The following is a 19,811-nucleotide window of genomic DNA, read 5'->3' on the forward strand; positions in this document are numbered from 1 at the left end:
TGGTATTGCATTTTACTTTTTAAATATTTCCTGTATATAGTATGCTTACTTACTTTATTGTGTATTTCATATTTCCTATTCTTATTTCTCTGTTCTTTTCTAGTAATATATTGTTATTGAATTCCATTGTTGGGTTTTGAGCATTTCACTGTACTTTCACTGTGCATGTGACATAAAGACTTGAAACTGAAACATGTCATGTCAGACACACACACCAATCGCTAAAACACACACACACACACACACTAATGTCTATCGCTACCCACCTCTAAACACACACACACACACACACACACACACACACACACACACACACACACTAATGTCTATCGCTACCCATCTCTAAACACACACACACACTAATGTCTATCGCTACCCATCTCTAAAACACACACACTAATGTATATCGCTACCCATCTCTAAACACAATGTCACGAGTCCGACCGAGGGTGTTTCCCTTTCCCGGGCAGGTGGCGCTCGGCGGTCGTCGTCACCGGCCTATTAGCTGCCACTGATTGTTTTTCCTTCCCCTCCTTGTATGTTGAGTGGTAGCACCTGTGAATGTTTAATTAGTTTGTCTTTATTAGACAGCCGGCCCGCCTGGTTGTTGTGCGGGATTATTTCTATGTAAACCTTCGGCTCTGTGGTATAGGCACGTGTTAGTGTCCGGTCGGGATTGTTTCCCATTGTACATTTTGATTCCCTGTGTTTTGGGAACGTAACGTTTTTGTGAGCACCCTGTGGTGCATTGGTGCGATTAAAAGACGCGCAGCATTGAACTCTCTGTCTCCTGCATTTGACTCCACACCCACGACACCCGGAGCATTACACACAAACACACACTAATGTCTATCGCTACCCATCTCTAAACACACACACACACACACACTAATGTCTATCGCTACACATCTCTAAAACACACACACTAATGTCTATCGCTGCCCATCTCTAAACACACACACACACACACTGTCTATCGCTACGCATCTCTAAACACACACACACTAATGTCTATCGCTACTCATCTCTAAACACACACACACTAATGTCTATCGCTACCCATCTCTAAAACACACACACACACTAATGTCTATTGCTAACCATCTCTAAAACACACACACACACTATTGTCTATCTCTACCCATCTCTAAAACACACACACCTCCAGCACCCCCTTCAGACACAGTAACACGTTACAGTAACAGATCGACAGACTGAGACATAAACATATAACATAACCATGGAAACAGTCCTGGCCAGGGTCAGGGTGGGGCTAACACACACACAGCATTTCACTCTACTTGTGCATGTGACAAATATAAGTTGAAACACACACACTGGGAGGTATCATGGGATTGCCATGTGAAGTCTTTGGTTTTTCGATAGGTAGCAGGCTTATTGATTCTTTTAGCTGTGTGAACCCTATTTCACCCACAGCGAGAGAGAGACGCACATCATTACAACACTGCATATAGCCATAATATGACATTTGAAATGTCTCTATTCCTTTGGAACATTTGTGAGTGTAATGTTTACCTTATTTGTTTGTTTATGATCTATTTCACTTGCTTGGGCAATGTAAACATATGTTTCCCATGCCAGTAAAGCCCTTTGAATTAAGAGAGCAAGAGAGAGGGCAGAAAGCAGGTGGACAGTCAGCCATCTCATCTTGACAAACACCCTGAGTCACCCCCCTGGCATTGCTCTGTTGGTACACCTCTTAACTTAGGATCACCACAGGTTCCTGTGACTTTGTGTGGGTAGTGGGTAAACCTCACCATGTGGTCCACTATAGCAGCAGGGTGAGAAGATGGATGTGAGAATTGGCAGCGGGCTGAGGACAGAAATAGAGACTGTGACAGACAGAGAGAGAGACAGAGAGAGACAGAGAGAGAGAGAGAGAGAGAGAGAGAGAGAGAGAGAGAGAGAGAGAGAGAGAGAGAGAGAGACACAGAGACAGACAGAGACAGAGAGAGAGGGAAATGTCTACATTCCTTTAAACCTTTTGTGAGTGTAATGTTCACTAATTATTCTGTTATTTATTTCCCTTCTGTTTATTGTCTATTCCATTTGCTATGGCAATGTAAACATATGTTTCCTATGCCAACAACGCCCTTTGAATTAAAATTGAAAATTTAATAGAGGGAGAGGTTTGCTTAGGTAATGTAAACATATGTTCATTTTGATTGTTTATTTCACTATTGTTTATCTATTTTACTTGCTTTGGCAATGTAAACATACAGTTGAAGTCGGAAGTTTACATACACTTATGTTGGGAGTCATTAAAACTTGTTTTTCAACCACTCCACAAATGTCTTGTTAACAAACTATAGTTTTGGCAAGTCGGTTAGGACATCTACTTTGTGCATGACACAAGTCATTTTTCCAACAATTGTTTACAGACAGATTATTTCACTTATAATTCACTGTATCACAATTCCAGTGGGTCAGAAGTTCACATACACTAAGTTGACTGTGCCTTTAAACAGCTTGGAAAATTCCAGAAAATAATGTCATGGCTTTAGAAGCTTCTGATATGCAAATTGACAACATTTGAGTCAATTGGAGGTGTACCTGTGGATGTATTTCAAACTCAGTGCCTCTTTGCTTGATATCATGGGAAAATCAAAAGAAATCAGCCAAGACCTCAGGAAAACAATTGTAGACCTCCACAAGTCTGGTTCATCCTTGGGAGCAATTTCCAAACGCCTGAAGGTACCACGTTCATCTGTACAAACAATAGTACGCAAGTATAAACACCATGGAACCACGCAGCCGTCATACCGCTCAGGAAGGAGACGCGTTCTGTCTCATAGGACCTTGTGAAGATGCTGGAAGAAACAGGTACAAAAGTATCTATATCCACAGTAAAACAAGTCCTATATCGACATAACCTGAAAGGCCGCTCAACAAGGAAGAAGCCACTGCTCCAAAACCACCATAAAAAAGCCAGACTACGGCACATGGGGACAAAGATCAAACTTTTTGGAGAAATGTCCTCTGATCTGATGAAACAAAAACAGAACTGTTTTTGACCATAATGACCATCGTTATGTTTGGAGGAAAAAGGTGGAGGCTTGCAAGCCGAAGAACACCATTCCAACCGTGAAGCACGGGGCTGGCAGCATCATGTTATGGGGGTCAACAAAGTCAAGGACAACAAAGTCAAGGTTTTGGAGCTGCCATCACAAAGCCCTGACCTCAACCCTATAGAAAAACTGAACAAGTGCGTGCGAGCAAGGAGGCCTACAAACCTGACTCAGTTACACCAGCTCTGAGGAGGAATGGGCCAAAATTCACCCAACTTATTGTGGGAAGCTTGTGGAAGGTTACCTGAAACGTTTGGTCTTGGCCATAGTGGTCTTGGCCATAGTCTTGGCCACGTTTGACCCAAGTTAAACAATTTAAAGGCAATGGTACCAAATACTAACTGAGTGTATGTAAACTTCTGACCCACTGGGAATGTGATGAAAGAAATAAAAGCTGAAATAAATAATTATCTCTACTATTATTCTGACATTTCACATTCTTAAAATAAAGTTGTGATCCTAACTGACTTAAGACAGGGAATTCTTACTAGGATTAAATGTCAGGAATTGTGAAAAACTGAGTTTAAATGTTTTTGGCTAAGGTGTATGTAAACTACCGACTTCAACTGTATGTTTCCCTTGCCAGTAAAGCCCTTTGAATTGAATTGTTTCCCATGCCAATAAAGCCCTTTGAATTGAATTGTTTCCCATGCCAATAAAGCCCTTTGAATTGAATTGTTTCCCATGCCAATAAAGCCCTTTGCATTGAATTGTTTCCCATGACAATAAAGCCCTTTGCATTGAATTGTTTCCCATGACAATAAAGCCCTTTGCATTGAATTGTTTCCCATGACAATAAAGCCCTTTGCATTGAATTGTTTCCCATGACAATAAAGCCCTTTGAATTGAATTGTTTCCCATGCCAATAAAGCCCTTTGAATTGAATTGTTTCCCATGACAATAAAGCCCTTTGAATTGAATTGTTTCCCATGACAATAAAGCCCTTTGAATTGAATTGTTTCCCATGACAATAAAGCCCTTTGAATTGAATTGTTTCCCATGACAATAAAGCCCTTTGAATTGAATTGTTTCCCATGCCAATAAAGCCCTTTGAATTGAATTGTTTCCCATGACAATAAATCCCTTTGAATTGAATTGTTTCCCATGCCAATAAAGCCCTTTGAATTGAATTGTTTCCCATGCCAATAAAGCCCTTTGAATTGAATTGTTTCCCATGACAATAAAGCCCTTTGAATTGAATTGTTTCCCATGCCAATAAAGCCCTTTGAATTGAATTGTTTCCCATGCCAATAAAGCCCTTTGAATTGAATTGTTTCCCATGCCAATAAAGCCCTTTGAATTGAATTGTTTCCCATGCCAATAAAGCCCTTTGAATCGAATCGAGAGAAAAAGAGAGCAATAGTTCAAGATTGTTTCAACAACTACCCCTGTGTGAGCTGAGCTCTGCCCTGAGGCTGCTGCCAGTGTGTGTGTGTGTGTGTGTGTGTGTGTGTGTGTGTGTGTGTGTGTGTGTGTGTGTGTGTGTGTGTGTGTGTGTGTGTGTGTGTGTGTGTGTGTGTGTGTGTGTGTGTGTGTGTGTGCCTTTAGTCCAGCTTCCTTTGATGGGCTTAGTTGTCCCTACCTCTCTGTGGTTTAAGGTTTAAAGTGGCTGCACCTGCACTCAAACAACCTCCACCTCTTCTACTGCTATTGCTTCACTCGCCTAGTAATAGAACAACCCAATTATTAGTTGGAATTACCTCTATTAGAAATACAGTACCAGTCAAAAGTTTGGACACACCTACTCATTCAAGGTAACTCTGGATCTTCCTTTCCTGTGGCATCCTCATGAGAGCCAGTTTCATCATAGTGCTTCATGGTTTTTGCGACTGCACTTGAAGAAACTTTCAAAGTTCTTGATATTTGCCGCATTGACTGACCTTCATGTCTTAAAGTAATGATGGACTGTCGTTTCTCTTTGCTTATTTGAGCTGTTCTTGCCATAATATGGACTTCGTATTTTACCAAATAGGGCTATCTTCTGTATACCACTCCTACCTTGTCACAACACAATTAAATGGCTCAAACGCATTAAGAAGGAAAGAAATTCCACAAATTTACTTTTAACAAGGCACACTTATTAACTGAAATGCATTCCCGGTGACTACCTAATGAAGCTGGTTGAGAGAATGCCAAGAATGTGCAAAGCTGTATATAGATTTGTTTAACACATTTTTGGTTACTACACTATGTGTTACATCATCGTTTTGATGTCTTCCCTATTATTCTACAATGTATAAAATAGTAAAAATAAAGAAAAACCCTTGAATGAGTAGGTGTGTCCAAACGTTCAACTGGTACTGTACCACTCTAATACAGTGTCTCAACCCGTGGTCTGTGGCTTTTGTTATGTGTTGCACTCATTTAGCTTGCTGTGACATGTGCACTATGCAGCACTACGGGCCACTCCTTAGGTCCTGGAGTTTAGTTCTCCCACAGTTTCAGAACGTAGTTGTAAATGAGCTGCCAGTCAGCTATAGTCTGGTCTGTGAATATTCTCCCCAAATGACTCCTCTGCATTCCCAAGATGTCCTAACACCAGCCAGTCCATGCTGCCTGTGCAAGATCTCCCTGTCTGGACCAGAGGTAGATTATGATAGAGATCACTGGCCAGAAATCCACTGACCCCCTAGACCTGAAATGCAGACACAGATAAGGCTGTAGCACACACACATACACCACACACCGACTGTCTTATCTACATTCAGGCAGCATATTCTCTCTCTGTTATACTAAAGTACACCAGAGAATTAGGAGGCTTTGCTTGAGGCACTAAGGGAGAAGAACACCACAATAACAGGCACAGTTACAAATCACTGGCTCTGCTGTTTAGGTAACCCAATCCAAGGAGGACAAGGTCACTAAATCTACACAATATTCAATGATATTTAAAAAAATAAAATAAAGTAAAAGATCACTAAGAATTGAAGGCTACAACATGTGACAACGTTTTGACACTTGCTACACTGAATGGGTGTGAATGTTACCAAAAATAGATTTCTAGTACAAAGATGTATGAAAAATGTATGTACTTACTACTTACTGTAAATCGCTCTGGAAAAGAGTGTCTGATAAATGACTAAAATGTCAATGTTAGCTAATTCGCAGACTAGATTATCAATCTCACCAGATCACCTTCCATTAAATGCACTGAAACGTCATGAGACAGCAGTCACATCAAATCTACTAGGAACACAAGACCAATACTTAAAATCGGATATTTCCATAACACTGAAGTCATTCACTCTCCAGTCTACATAGGCATGGGCTGTTCAGTCATGACAATAACTATCCACCATCTGTGAATGTAGCTGACAGGTTTGAAATCTTACATTGTATCCCTATTAGGATAAAGCACGAGTTGAAGCACAGTTCTTGAAACATTGTATCAGTGTGACCCTAAACTGGAAACAATCTATTCAATTTGGTACGCAGCCAGGCTATGTCCGTCCACACGCACAATAACACTGTAATAACACATCACAAAATATTCCCTATTCACATGGTGGAAACAGACACGGTGCTAGTTCAGAGACGGAGGCACGATTGTGAGTTTGAATCCTAAACAAGCTGCAGCCGAGCTCTCTACACAATCAGAATGATTCACTCGCCGACATGTTTGACCCATTGCAAGGCAAGTTTGAATGCATCCTCTGCAGGCTACAGATGATAACTGCCTCTAGTCACATCGGTAGACAGGGTAGAAATTATTGCTGGTTTTCTGATAGTTGGCTAACCATGCTATTTCTATTTTAGCTAGGCTTTTCGATTGTAGCCTACCCAGCGATATATTCAAAACACAAACCCGCATTTCGGGATAAACTACAAATGGACCGTGTTACACATGCAATGCACACGGTCGCATAATGAAAGTGGCCGACGTTTTGACATGGGTCGATAGGCCAACAGCAGAAAGAGGAAGATCGACATTTACCTTTGGAGAATGTCTGGGTCGCTCAAACACAATTCCACACGGACTTTCAGATTTATCGAGCCTGAAATAATCCCAATAAACGATGCAATAAATCCAGTTGGTAAAATCCTTGTTCCCCGGCCTAGAACGCCATCAGCATCCTTGCAATATTGAGTGACCGGTGCGACTCACACAGGAGAAGCGTTGCAACCCTATCCCCGTTTTCCGTTAATCCGGGTTGACAACGGAGCCAAGACATCCCATCTCCTTCTGAACGAGCTCTCTCCCACACACAGCGACCCTGGCCCGTTTCCAACCAGCAGCGCTGCACCGTTCAATGGTTCATCCTCCCACCGAAACAGACGCTTCTTCCCGGCTATTCAGACCACCCGAGCACCCCCCCTCTCCCTTGAGACACCGGCGCCCAGCAGAAACACCAACGCAATGAACATGCAGAGAGGGAGACTGTACCAAAAACGAAAGACAGAGGGGACTGACCGAATCAAATAAATCCCAAACTGTGTGCGAGTCAATGAATCCACGCTATTTTCTTTTCCTCTCCTCCTAGCCTGTTCTGTCATCAACGCTGGTAGTACGAAAACATGATAATAACGGGGCTGGCTGTGGGGGCGGGGAGAGAGTAAAGGGGGAATTTTCTTTCTGCAGCTCTCAGTCATAATACATTGCAGACGACTGTGTGTGTGTGTGTAGCCTACTAGGAACAGCCGAAGAACGACCTACAAATAGACATCTTGATCTGCGCACCAGGAGCCAAAATTCATCTGGGAAAGGTCTCTCTCTCAATTCAATTCAAAGGGCTTTTGTCACGGGAAAAATGTGTTTACATTGCCAAAGCAAGTGAAAAAACACACACAAAAAAAACAAAAACAACAACAATCTACAAAGCAAATTAAACAAAAAGACAAAAACTATCAGACACACTTATTGTTTGTGTACATTGATTTTATAATATCATAGGTCCCCCCCAACACAGCTGTCCATCCGTTTATACAGCAGGCCCTCATTCCAAATTGAGTCAAAAGCTTTTTTGAAATCGACAAAGCATGATAAAACTTTGCTTTTGTTTTTGTTTGTTTGTCTCTCTCTTAATACAATCAGAAATGTTCATAATATTCTCAATTCAGGAGAGGATGCTGCTACTGTTTTCACTCTCTCACTACTCTCTTTCTCTCTATTCTCCCCCCTCTCTCCCTTCCCCTCTCTATCCTCCCCCCTCTCTCTCACTACTCTCTATCCTCCCCCTCTCTCCCTTCCCCTCTCTATCCTCCCCCCTCTCTCTCACTACTCTCTATCCTCCCTCCTCTCTCCCTTCCCCCTCTCTCTCACTACTCTCTTTCTCTCTATTCTCCCCCCTCTCTCCCTTCCCCTCTCTATCCTCCCCCCTCTCTCTCACTACTCTCTATCCTCCCCCCTCTCTCCCTTCCCCTCTCTATCCTCCCCCCTCTCTCTCACTACTCTCTATCCTCCCTCCTCTCTCCCTTCCCCCTCTCTCTCACTACTCTCTTTCTCTCTATCCTCCCTCCTCTCTCCCTTCCCCCTCTCTCTCACTCTCTCTATTCTCCCCCCTCTCTCCCTTCCCCTCTCTATCCTCCCCCCTCTCTCTCACTACTCTCTATCCTCCCCCCTCTCTCCCTTCCCCTCTCTATCCTCCCCCCTCTCTCTCACTACTCTCTATCCTCCCTCCTCTCTCCCTTCCCCCTCTCTCTCACTACTCTTTTTCTCTCTATCCTCCCCCTCTCTCCCTTCCCCTCTCTATCCTCCCCCCTCTCTCTCACTACTCTCTATCCTCCCCCCTCTCCCCCTTCCTCCCTCTCTCCCATCCCCCCTCTCTCTCACTACTCTATTTCTCTCTATCCTCCCCCTCTCTCCCTTCGTCCCTCTCTCCCATCCCCCTCTCTCTCACTACTCTCTTTCTCTCTATCCTCCCCCCTCTCTCCCTTCCTCCCTCTCTCCCTTCCTCCCTCTCTCCCATCCCCCCTCTCTCTCACTACTCTCTTTCTCTCTATCCTCCCCCCTCTCTCCCTTCCTCCCTCTCTCTCACTACTCTCTTTCTCTCTATCCTCCCCCTCTCTCCCTTCCTCCCTCTCTCCCATCCCCCCTCTCTCTTACTACTCTCTTTCTCTCTATCTTCCCCCTCTCTCCCTTCCTCCCTTTCTCTCATCCCCCTCTCTCTCACTACTCTCTGTCTCTCTATCTTCCCCCTCTCTCCCTTCCTCCCTTTCTCTCATCCCCCCTCTCTCTCACTACTCTCTTTCTCTCTATCTTCCCCCTCTCTCCCTTCCTCCCTTTCTCTCATCCCCCTTCTCTCTCACTACTCTCTTTCTCTCTATCCTCCCCCCTCTCTCCCTACCTCCCTCTCTCTCATCCCCCTCTCTCCCTTCATCCCTCTCTATCCTCCCCCTCTCTCCCTTCCTCCCTCTCTATCCTCCCCCTCTCTCCCTACCTCCCTCTCTCTCATCCCCCTCTCTCCCTTCCTCCCTCTCTATCCTCCCCCTCTCTCCCTTCCTCCCTCTCTATCCTCCCCCTCTCTCCCTACCTCCCTCTCTCTCATCCCCCTCTCTCCCTTCCTCCCTCTCTATCCTCCCCCTCTCTCCCTTCCTCCCTCTCTATCCTCCCCCCTCTCTCCCTCTCTATCCTCCCCCTCTCTCTCATCCCCCCCTCTCTCACACTCTTTTCTTGCTTGTTTCTAAAACAGTTCTCCTAGCTAGCTCTTTTGTTTGGTTTGGCTACAGATGCTGCCTTGTGGTTCAAACTCCAGCCGTTGAACTGCATCTCATTCTGAATGACCTAAATTTGGCCACTGTGTTCACTGTAGGCTACAGTTGGAGAAACCGTCAGAACTACTGCCTTAGTCAGCTTTACAGTTACTCAGTCTCCCATAAGGTATAGGTCTCAGAAAATACATTGGAATCAAATGCACATCGGCTTATTAATATTGACTATTTTGTCCATGTCTGTGTGTCCGCTGATCTGCGGACTTGTCATATGCTGGTGGCTGGTGGCTGGTGGCATGACAGTTGGAGCCATAGTATGTCAAACTTTCTTCTTGCATACCCAGATGAGTCACTAGACCGTGGCTATACCATACAGCTGTCCTCATAGAGACACAGGAGCTATCATATAGGATGGTTGAACCTGAGTGACTACAGGTCTGTAATAACATGATCTATGCCGTGGGGTCATACTGTCTTAGTTACCCCACTGGTTTGAATGATGTCTGTGTCAAAATAACTTTAACATCCAGGTTGGCACCATGATAGTAACATCATGAAGAGCATCCTCACTAGAATGACATTGTCTCATTCAAACCGTCAGTGTCAACATGGTGTGTTAAAATCCCAGATTTCACTTAGCAGAATATGGGAACTATGGTTCAGTGTTGCACTGTAGAGGTGAAGAGAAATGAAAGAAGTGTGTTTCTGTGTTTCTGTGTTTCTGGGTATTTTTGGCCTGTTCCAGACTTCGGAAACTAGCCTGTCCAACTTCTCCAGTTGAGGAGGGAGGGAGGGAGGGAGGGAGGGAGGGAGAAAGGAGAGTAAAGGAGAGTGGGGGATATGAGGGGAGAAAGGGAAGACAGGAAAAGAGTTAGGGACAGGGGGAAATAAGGAAAATTAGAGGTTAAGCGGAAGGGAAGGAGGAGAGGGAGAAAGTGAATGTTTGAATCGGAGAAACCCATGATGCACTGGACCTGCTGTAATGGATGAAAATGAAGAGAGGAAGAAAGAGAACGAGGGATAAAGGGGTAGAAAAATATCAGACAACTGTGTGACAACAAGAAACATGGTGAGAATGACAGTAAAAGTAATGGAGACATGGTGAGTTGTAGGGTAGAGGTGGCGTGGTGGTGGTGTTAGTGTGGGAGGAGATGGGGTTAGGGGTCTGGGTTAGAGGTAAGCTGTGTTGGTGGAATGTGATATAAACAGTTAATTAAAGCAAGATGGAGACTCTTTAACCCTGGTTCTGCGTTGCGGTAGGCTAGAAACACATGCGCACACGCAGATTCAGAAAACATAATCTCTCTCTCTCTCTCTCTCTCTCTCTCTCTCTCTCTCTCTCTCTCTCTCTCTCTCTCTCTCTCTCTCTCTCTCTCTCTCTCTCTCTCTCTATGATGAATGTGTGTAGGTCAATGTGTGTGTGAGTTTCTCACTGTGCACTGGAAGACAAAAGCACCTCTCCCTTTGTGAATGATGCAAGAAGACTCCATCAGTTCTGGCTCTGGAACCTTTATGGTTCCCTGTGTTTTGTGTGTGACGTCGCAGGGAGGGTCACAGAGCAGCCAGGAATGTGTAGAAAAACTGTGGGAGAGATCTGTTTTGTTTGTGTGTGCCTGACCTGCCTTCTAGCACATTTGCCCATGTCTCGGCCAGCACGTATGTGTGTGTGTCACTGTGGGTAAATGTGTGTATGTGTGTGTGCCTGTGTGTGTGTGTTTGTGGATGTTTTTAACTATACTTGTGGGGACCAGAAGTCCAACTGTGTGACCAACTGGGAACATTGTGTTAGACCCCACAAGTTCAAATGCTATTTCTTGGGGGTTTAGGGTTAAGGTTAAAATTAGGGTTATAATTAGGATTATGAGCTAGGGTTAGTTTTAGGATTATGAGCTAGGGTTAGCTCCACCCAGGCTGTATCATATCCGGCCGTGATTGGGAGTCTCAAAGGGCGGCACACAATTGGCCCAGCGTCGTCCGGGTTTGGCTGGGATAGGCCTTCATTGTAAATAAGAAGTTGTTCATAACTGACTTACCTAGTTGAATAAAGGTTAAATACAAAAAAATAAAATAAAAAAAGCTTTAGTATTAGGGTTACTACGGTTAAGTTTTTGGGTTAAGGTTAGGGTTAGGGTTAGCATTAAGGTTTGGGTTAGGGAAAATAGGATTTTGTATGGGACTGAATTGTGTGTCCTCACAATATTATATATACAAGACTGTGTGTGTGTGTGTGTGTGTGTGTGTGTGTGTGTGTGTGTGTGTGTGCGCGTGTGCGTGTGTGTGTGTGTGCTCCACTCACCAGCCCGTTAGTGAATGTGGGAGAGAAATGTGTTTCTAATTAAGTTTTGAAAATCAGAAACACACTCCGGCACTTCAAACACACAGCGATATTTCTGTAGCCAAGTCTGCTTAATACTGATTTTACCACATAGCTTTATTCCCAAAGCTTTCCAAAACTGCACTACTTCTAGCGCTTTAGTTCACAGACTCTTCCTTAACTTCCCTCTCCCCACCCAGTTACAGAATAACTGTTACTAAATCAGAGAGACTGACTACTGAACACTTATGATTCAGCTACTACTCTGTAAAACGCAATGCTTATACTAACAGTACATTCGGAAAGTATTCAGACCCCTTGACTTTTTCCACATTTGGTTGCGTTACAACCTTATTCGAAAATGGATTCAATTGTTTTTTCCCCTTATCAATCTACACATAATACCCCATAATGACAAAACAAAAAAATATTTTAATGAACATTAAAAAAAAAAATACTACAAGTTTGGCACACCTGTATTTGGGGAGTTTCTCCCATTCTTCTCTGCAGAGCTCTGTCAGGTTCAATGGGGAGCATCACTGCACAGCTATTTCAGGTCTCTCCAGAAATGTTCGATCAGGTTTAAGTCGGGTTCAAGAACATTCAGAAACTTGTCCCGAAGCCGTTCCTGCGTTGTCTTGGCTGTGTGCATAGGGTCGTTGTCTTATTGGAAGGTGATCCTTCGCCCCAGTCTGAGGTCCAGAGCACACTGGAAGAGGTTTTCATCAAGGATCTCTTGGTACTTTGCTCCGTTCATCTTTCCCTCCATCCTGACTAAGTCCCTCAGTCCCTGCTGCTGAAAAGCATCCCCACAGCATGATGCTGCCCCCACCATGCTTCACCGTAGGAATGGTGCCAGTTTCTTCCAGACGTGATGCTTTGCATTCAAGCCAAAGAGTTCAATCTTGGTTTCATCAGACCAGAGAAACTTGTTTCTCATGGTCTGAGAGTCCTTAAGGTGCCTTTCGGCAAACTCCAAGTGGGCTGTCAGGTGCCTTTTACTGAGGAGTTGCTTCCGTCTGGTCATTCTACCATAAAGGCCTGATTTGTGGAGTGATGCAGAGATGGTTGTCTTTCTGGAAGGTTCTGCCAACTCCACAGAGGAACTCTGGAGCTCTGTCAGAGTGACCATCGGATTCTTAGTCACCTCTCTGACCAAGGCCCTTCTCTCCCGATTGATCAGTTTGGCTGGGCGTCCAGCTCTAGGAAGAGTCTTGGTGGTTTCAAACTTATTTCATTTAAGAATGATGGAGGCCACTGTGTTCTTGGCGATCTTCAATGCTGCAGAAAGTTTGTGGTACCCTTCCCCGGATCTGTGTCTCGACACAATCCTGTCTCTTAGCTCTAAGGACAATTCCTTTGACCTCATGGCTTGGTTTTTGCTCTGACATGCACTGTCAACTGTGTGACCGTATATAGACAGGTGTGTGCCTTTCCAAATCATGTCCAATCAATTGATTTTTACCACAGGTGGACTCAAAGTTGTAGAAACATCTCAAGGATGATCAATGGAAACAGGATGCACCTGAGCTCAATTTCGAGTTTCCTATCAAAGAGTCTGACTAATTATGTAAGTAAAGTATTTCTGACTTTTATTTGTAATACATTTGCAAAAATGTCTAAAAACCTGTTTCCGCTTTGTCATTGTGCGGTATTGTGTGTGATGAGGATTTTTTAATTATGTAATACATTTTAGAATAAGGCTGTAACGTAACAAAATGTGGAAAAAGTCATGGGGTCTGAATACTTCCTGAAGGCACTGTATACTGATACTTTACTTCGAATCAAAGTTTGTGACACATTTTCATTCTTGAAGAGGGGTGTAAATTTGAGCTCTGTGCTCAATCTTTCTAGTGTAGATATGTGCTGTAGGTATTAAGATAAATCTACTGGCCTTAATCCCACATAAATGGGACAGATTTGCACCATCTCACTACTTATGCTTAAGAACCTTCTAAACGGTAAGTACCAGCAGGATAAAAACTCAGCAAACAGGAATACAGTATCTAGGTTGTTATAATCACGCTGGTGTGTCACAGCCAGAGATCATGCTTGTTATTGTGTTGGATCTAGAAAGATAAGCATTTTGCCCACATGCGCTAACATCTTCAAAACTGTGTACACCACCAAAACACTTTGACTTGATTTTACTGACTGAGTATTGTCCTTGAGCTAGTGAACGTGCAGCTCTAGGTTTGAGACCCAGGCACCATGGTTTGCCTTGCAGATATCATGCAAAAGTAAGAATAGGAGACGTGCACCTGAACACGCTGTCAGAGCGGGCTGAGTCACGACGAATATAGACTAATTTGATACCAAATATTTCATGACACATTAACACGCACGCGAACTTGTAGCTGCTGCTACTCTCTGTTTATCATCTTTGCACAGTCACTTTCACTATACATTCATGTACATATTACCTCAATTAGTCCAACTAACCGCTGTCCCCGCTTATTGACTCTGTACCGGTACCACCTGTATATAGCCTCGTTACGGTTATTTTACTGTTTTTTAATTTTTTTTTATTTCTTTACTCATCTATTGTTTACCTAATAACTATTTTTTACTTAAAATTGCACTGTTGGTTATACTGTATGGCAACTGTACCACCCACAACCGCAGAGCTCTCCAGATGGTGGTGTGGTCTGCCCAACACATCACCGGGGGCAAACTACCTGCCCTCCAGGACACCTACAGCACCCGATGTCACAGGAAGGCCAAAAAGATCATCAAGGACATCAACCACCTGAGCCACGGCCTGTTCACCCCGCTATCATCCAGAAGGCGAGGTCAGTACAGGTCCATTAAAGCTGGGACCGAGAGACTGAAAAACATCTTATATCTTAAGGCCATCAGACTGTTAAATAGCCATCACTTGCCGGCTTCCACCCGATTACGCAACCCTGCAACTTAGAGGCTGCTGCCCTATATACATAGACCTGGAATCACTGGTCACTTTAATAATGGAACAATAGTCACTTTAATAATGTTTACATACTCATCTCATATGTATATGATAATGTATTTTAGTCAGTGCCACTCCGACAATGCTCAATCTAATATTTATATATTTCTTAATCCATTATTTTACTTTTAGATATTTGTGTAAAGTTGTGAATCGTTTTTAGATACTACTGCACTGCTAGATAGTACTGCACTGTTGGAGCTAGGAACACAAGCATTTCGCTACACCCACAATAACATTTGCTAAATGTGTGTATGTGAGCAATACAATTTGATTTGATTTGATTTGAATGCTGTAACAGTTAAGCTGAAATAACTGTGTCACACACACACACACACACACACACACACACACACACACACACACACACACACACACACACACACACACACACATGGCCTGGAGTTCTATTTAATACAGCATCTCCTTGTTTCACATCCAACAAGACAATTGCTTTTCTGCGCCTGCTATGATACTGCATGAGTGTGTGTGTGTGTGTGTCCATGCATATTTGTACGAGTTTGCATGTGTACAGTATGTGTTCATGCATGTGTGCCCATGTTTGTGTGACACACCACGCAGAGTAGCGAGGTGCTATTGTTATGCCAGAAAGGGTCTGTCACTGTTTTGTGGCCCTGAAGGGACCTGTGTGTATGTGTGTGTGTGTGTGTGTGTGTGTGTGTGTGTGTGTGTGTGTGTGTGTGTGTGTGTGTGTGTGTGTGTGTGTGTGTGTGTGTGTGTGTGTGTGCGTATGGGATGTCCACTTCTCGCTCCGTCACAGCTGCACTCTATCTCTGCCCTATTTATGGGAAAGATGAGCTGCACCCTTTAGCTCCAGCCGCAAGGGATTAGTCCACTCTGTCACTCTCTGGGAAGAATACCCCATGAAGTCCCTCTATACCAGCTTATCACACACACACACACACACACACACACACACACACACACACACACACACACACACACACACACACACACACACACACACACACACACACACACACACACACACACACACACACACACACACACACACATCATGCAGTGTTCTACTAAAACTCTTCTTTAACTCTGATGGAATTCCTCAGATTCTGGTATAAAGTGGGGAATGCTGGGCTTTGTTGATAAAGCCAGCGTTACTTCTGACTGGGTTTGTGTGTGTCTGAGGCCACCATGCACCTGCTCTGTGTTTAGGATGAAATAGATTTCAGAAACCTCAGGTGATCTGGACTAACAACGCAGAGAGAGAGAGACAGAAAGAGAGACAAAGACAGAAAGAGAGTGAAACAGAGACAGAAAGAGCACACCTCACATGGCATAGAGCGTCAGTGTGTGTGTCACAAGGGAGATATCTGTTTCCCCTGACCTCCTCTCTTCATCCATTATTTAAGGTGAAAGAAATCAGTTTAGACCCTGCTCACTGATACTGCCAGCAGTGTGTGTGTGTGTGTGTGTGTGTGTGTGTGTGTGTGTGTGTGTGTGTGTGTGTGTGTGTGTGTGTGTGTGTGTGTGTGTGTGTGTGTGTGTGTGTGTGTGTGTGTGACACACCCCTACACACCCACTCAAGGGTATAGTGGAGTGCAGAGGGGTTCAACTCTAATGACCTCTCTATCGTGTCCCGTTAACCGAGAGAATACTGGCACTGTTACCATTTAATGGGCAGAATATCAAATAGCCCTGGTGCAGTCATTAAAGGTGCATGTGTGTATTTATGTGTCTGGAACCCTCAGCCACCCCACCTGACACTCCCCTTCAGCCACACTACCACACATCCCAACTCCTAAACCATGAACCAATGTATCAATGGTAACACTTGAGGCATTTAGAAGTCTCTTGAAATGCATTTCCCCATTTCTGCGGAAGGGAAATACAGTGAAATACAATTCCACCATGGAGCATGGCAAAGGACAAAAGAAAACAAACAATGGTATTCTAGGAATCCACATAGTCTTCAACTGACGTTGATATAACTTGTCTTCTATCACCGGAACCAGACTGTGACCTACCCCTGCTCCAGAGCTGAGGAGTGGGGAGCAGGTGGTGGATCTACCTAGAAAAACACACTGGCATGTTGTAACGGTCTTATACTGACAAGCACGCACACACACACCTCAACTAGCTCTCACAGTCTCACGTCAGAATTAGACGTTCATCCCATGCTTCTCAAATTTAGAAGTTTTGTTTAAGGTTAAGTTTAGGCATCAACTTCGAATCTTTAAGGTTAATTTTAGGCTTTTTATTTTATTTTTAAGTTTATGCCGAAATCTAAAGGTTAGGCATTAACTCTGAATGGTTACGGTAAGGGTTAAGGTTTGGGATAGACTTAAAACCAAAATATCAATAACAACTTTCTATCGCTGGATTCGAACTGGCAACCTTTGGAATCAGAGGCAGAAGCTTTCGCCATCCCGTCCACAACGCCCTTGAAAAAAACATAAACTACTTGAAGGTAACAGCGCTCACTGTTGCGCCTAGTAGCCAATTTCCACACCCTTTCCCGACTTCCTCCGGCATGGATGGATGTGGAATACTGACTTGTATTACAGGTAACCTGGCTGCAGATCTATTCCTCTCCATTACTACACTCTATCTACACTATTGAAACATGACCACACTCATCTACTGGGAGAGCCCTTGGCAAGTGTGTGTATGTTTGAGTGTGTGTGTGTGTGTGCATTTGTGTGGTGAGTGTGCGTACGTAAATGTATGTGCACGCAAGTTTGTGTGTGCCTGTGAGTCTGTGTGTGTGTGTGTGTGTGTGTGTGTGTGTGTGTGTGTGTGTGTGTGTGTTCATTCTTCCAGAGGGAATCCCATCAGTATAAAGATAATGAATTGCCTGAGGGAGAGAGCCAGATACTGCAGGCTGGGATTGGAAAGGAAGAGGGCAATAATAAAATACACATATTCAATCACACATCATACCACATACACTCCCAAGTCAGGTTTGTACTCTGCCTCCTGCTTTCTGCTTCCCTGAAGTGTATTATTTATATTTCATCAAAAGCATCTCCTCTCAGATGTGTATTCTTAAATATTCTATCTATCTGTCGGGAGGGAATAGGAATGGCCTCTGATAAATGCCAGCAGGAATAGATTTGTGCATTGCCCTCCTTCCCCTCCTCTTCCTGTCCATTTCATACTTTGTTCCTCCTCTCTCTCTCACTCCTTTCTTTCTCTTCTATCACTCTTTTCAAACCACGACTAGCCTGCTGTTCTTCATCCCATTCCCCCTCTCTGCTCTCATGCCCTTCTCGTTCCAATTGTCATTTCTTTCTTCTGGAATTCCTCTTTTTCCACCCCTCCTCCTTCTATTCCTCCTTCTGCTCATCTTCCTCCCTCCCTCTTACACTCTTAGAAAATAGGCTGCCTGTTTCTATAGGAGAACCCTATTGGTTCCAGGTAGAACCCTTTTCAGTTCCAGGTAGAACCCTTTTGTGACCCAAAAGAGTTCTGGAACCAAAAATGTTCTACCTGGAACCAAAAAGGGTTCTTTAAAGGGGACAGCCAAAGAACCCTTTTAGGTTCCAGATAACACCTTTTCTTCTAAAAGTGTATAGGACTATATCTCTGGAAAAGGTCACCACAAATCATGTTAGGCAAGTGTGACGTTAGGTTTGTTCTCTTGACAGATGTATCACACAGTCACTGTACTGTAGCTACTGCTGCCTGACAGGCCAACTACATCTACAACATACCATTTACCAACAACCAAAAGCACCAAATGTCCTACCGCATGTCATGCAGACCTGGCAAGCCCTGTCTATGGTAGTATACCAGGCAGGCTTGACAGCAGAACATGTAGTTGTGTAAATAATCATCTCTCCCATGTGTTAAACCAGCAGGTTGTTATCATGTCTCCCACGTGTTACACCAGCAGGTTGTTATCATCTCTCCCATGTGTTACACCAGCAGGTTGTTATCATCTCTCCCATGTGTTACACCAGCAGGTTGTTATCATCTCTCCCATGTGTTAAACCAGCAGGTTGTTATCATGTCTCCCACGTGTTACACCAGCAGGTTGTTATCATCTCTCCCATGTGTTACACCAGCAGGTTGTTATCATCTCTCCCATGTGTTACACCAGCAGGTTGTTATCATCTCTCCCATGTGTTACACCAGCAGGTTGTTATCATCTCTCCCATGTGTTACACCCGCAGGTTGTTATCATCTCTCCCATGTGTTACACCAGCAGGTTGTTATCACCTCTCCCATGTGTTACACCAGCAGGTTGTTATCACCTCTCCCATGTGTTACACCAGCAGGTTGTTATCATATCTCCCATGTGTTACACCAGCAGGTTGTTATCACCTCTCCCATGTGTTACACCAGCAGGTTGTTATCACCTCTCCCATGTGTTACACCAGCAGGTTGTTATCATCTCTCCCATGTGTTACACCAGCAGGTTGTTATCATCTCTCCCATGTGTTACACCAGCATGTTGTTATCATCTCTCCCATGTGTTACACCAGCAGGTTGTTATCATCTCTCCCATGTGTTACACCAGCAGGTTGTTATCATCTCTCCCATGTGTTACACCAGCAGGTTGTTATCATCTCTCCCATGTGTTACACCAGCAGGTTGTTATCATCTCTCCCATGTGTTAGTTACACCAGCAGGTTATCACCTCTCCCATGTGTTACACCAGCAGGTTGTTTTCACCTCTCCCATGTGTTACACCAGCAGGTTATCACCTCTCCCATGTGTTACACCAGCAGGTTATCACCTCTCCCATGTGTTACACCAGCAGGTTGTTATCATCTCTCCCATGTGTTACACCAGCAGGTTGTTATCA

At 44.0% G+C, this 19,811-nt stretch overlaps 1 protein-coding gene across 13 annotated transcripts in view; it reads right to left on the reverse strand.

Annotated features, from left to right (window-relative positions):
- Positions 1–19,811, reverse strand: part of LOC110532201 (FERM domain-containing protein 4A) — a 204,184-nt gene that overhangs the window by 63,610 nt on the left and 120,763 nt on the right. The window contains exon 1 of one of the 13 annotated variants that reach the window (XM_036975971.1): positions 7,024–7,638. The exons of the other annotated variants lie outside the window; for them this stretch is intronic. The gene's annotated coding sequence lies outside the window, so the exon portion shown is untranslated. Of the gene's footprint in view, positions 1–7,023; positions 7,639–19,811 lie in introns of those variants that run through there. 13 annotated transcript variants of the gene reach the window in all.

This window comes from Oncorhynchus mykiss, chromosome 1, assembly GCF_013265735.2.
Source record: "Oncorhynchus mykiss isolate Arlee chromosome 1, USDA_OmykA_1.1, whole genome shotgun sequence".
In the NCBI taxonomy this organism is placed as follows: Eukaryota; Metazoa; Chordata; class Actinopteri; order Salmoniformes; family Salmonidae; genus Oncorhynchus; species Oncorhynchus mykiss.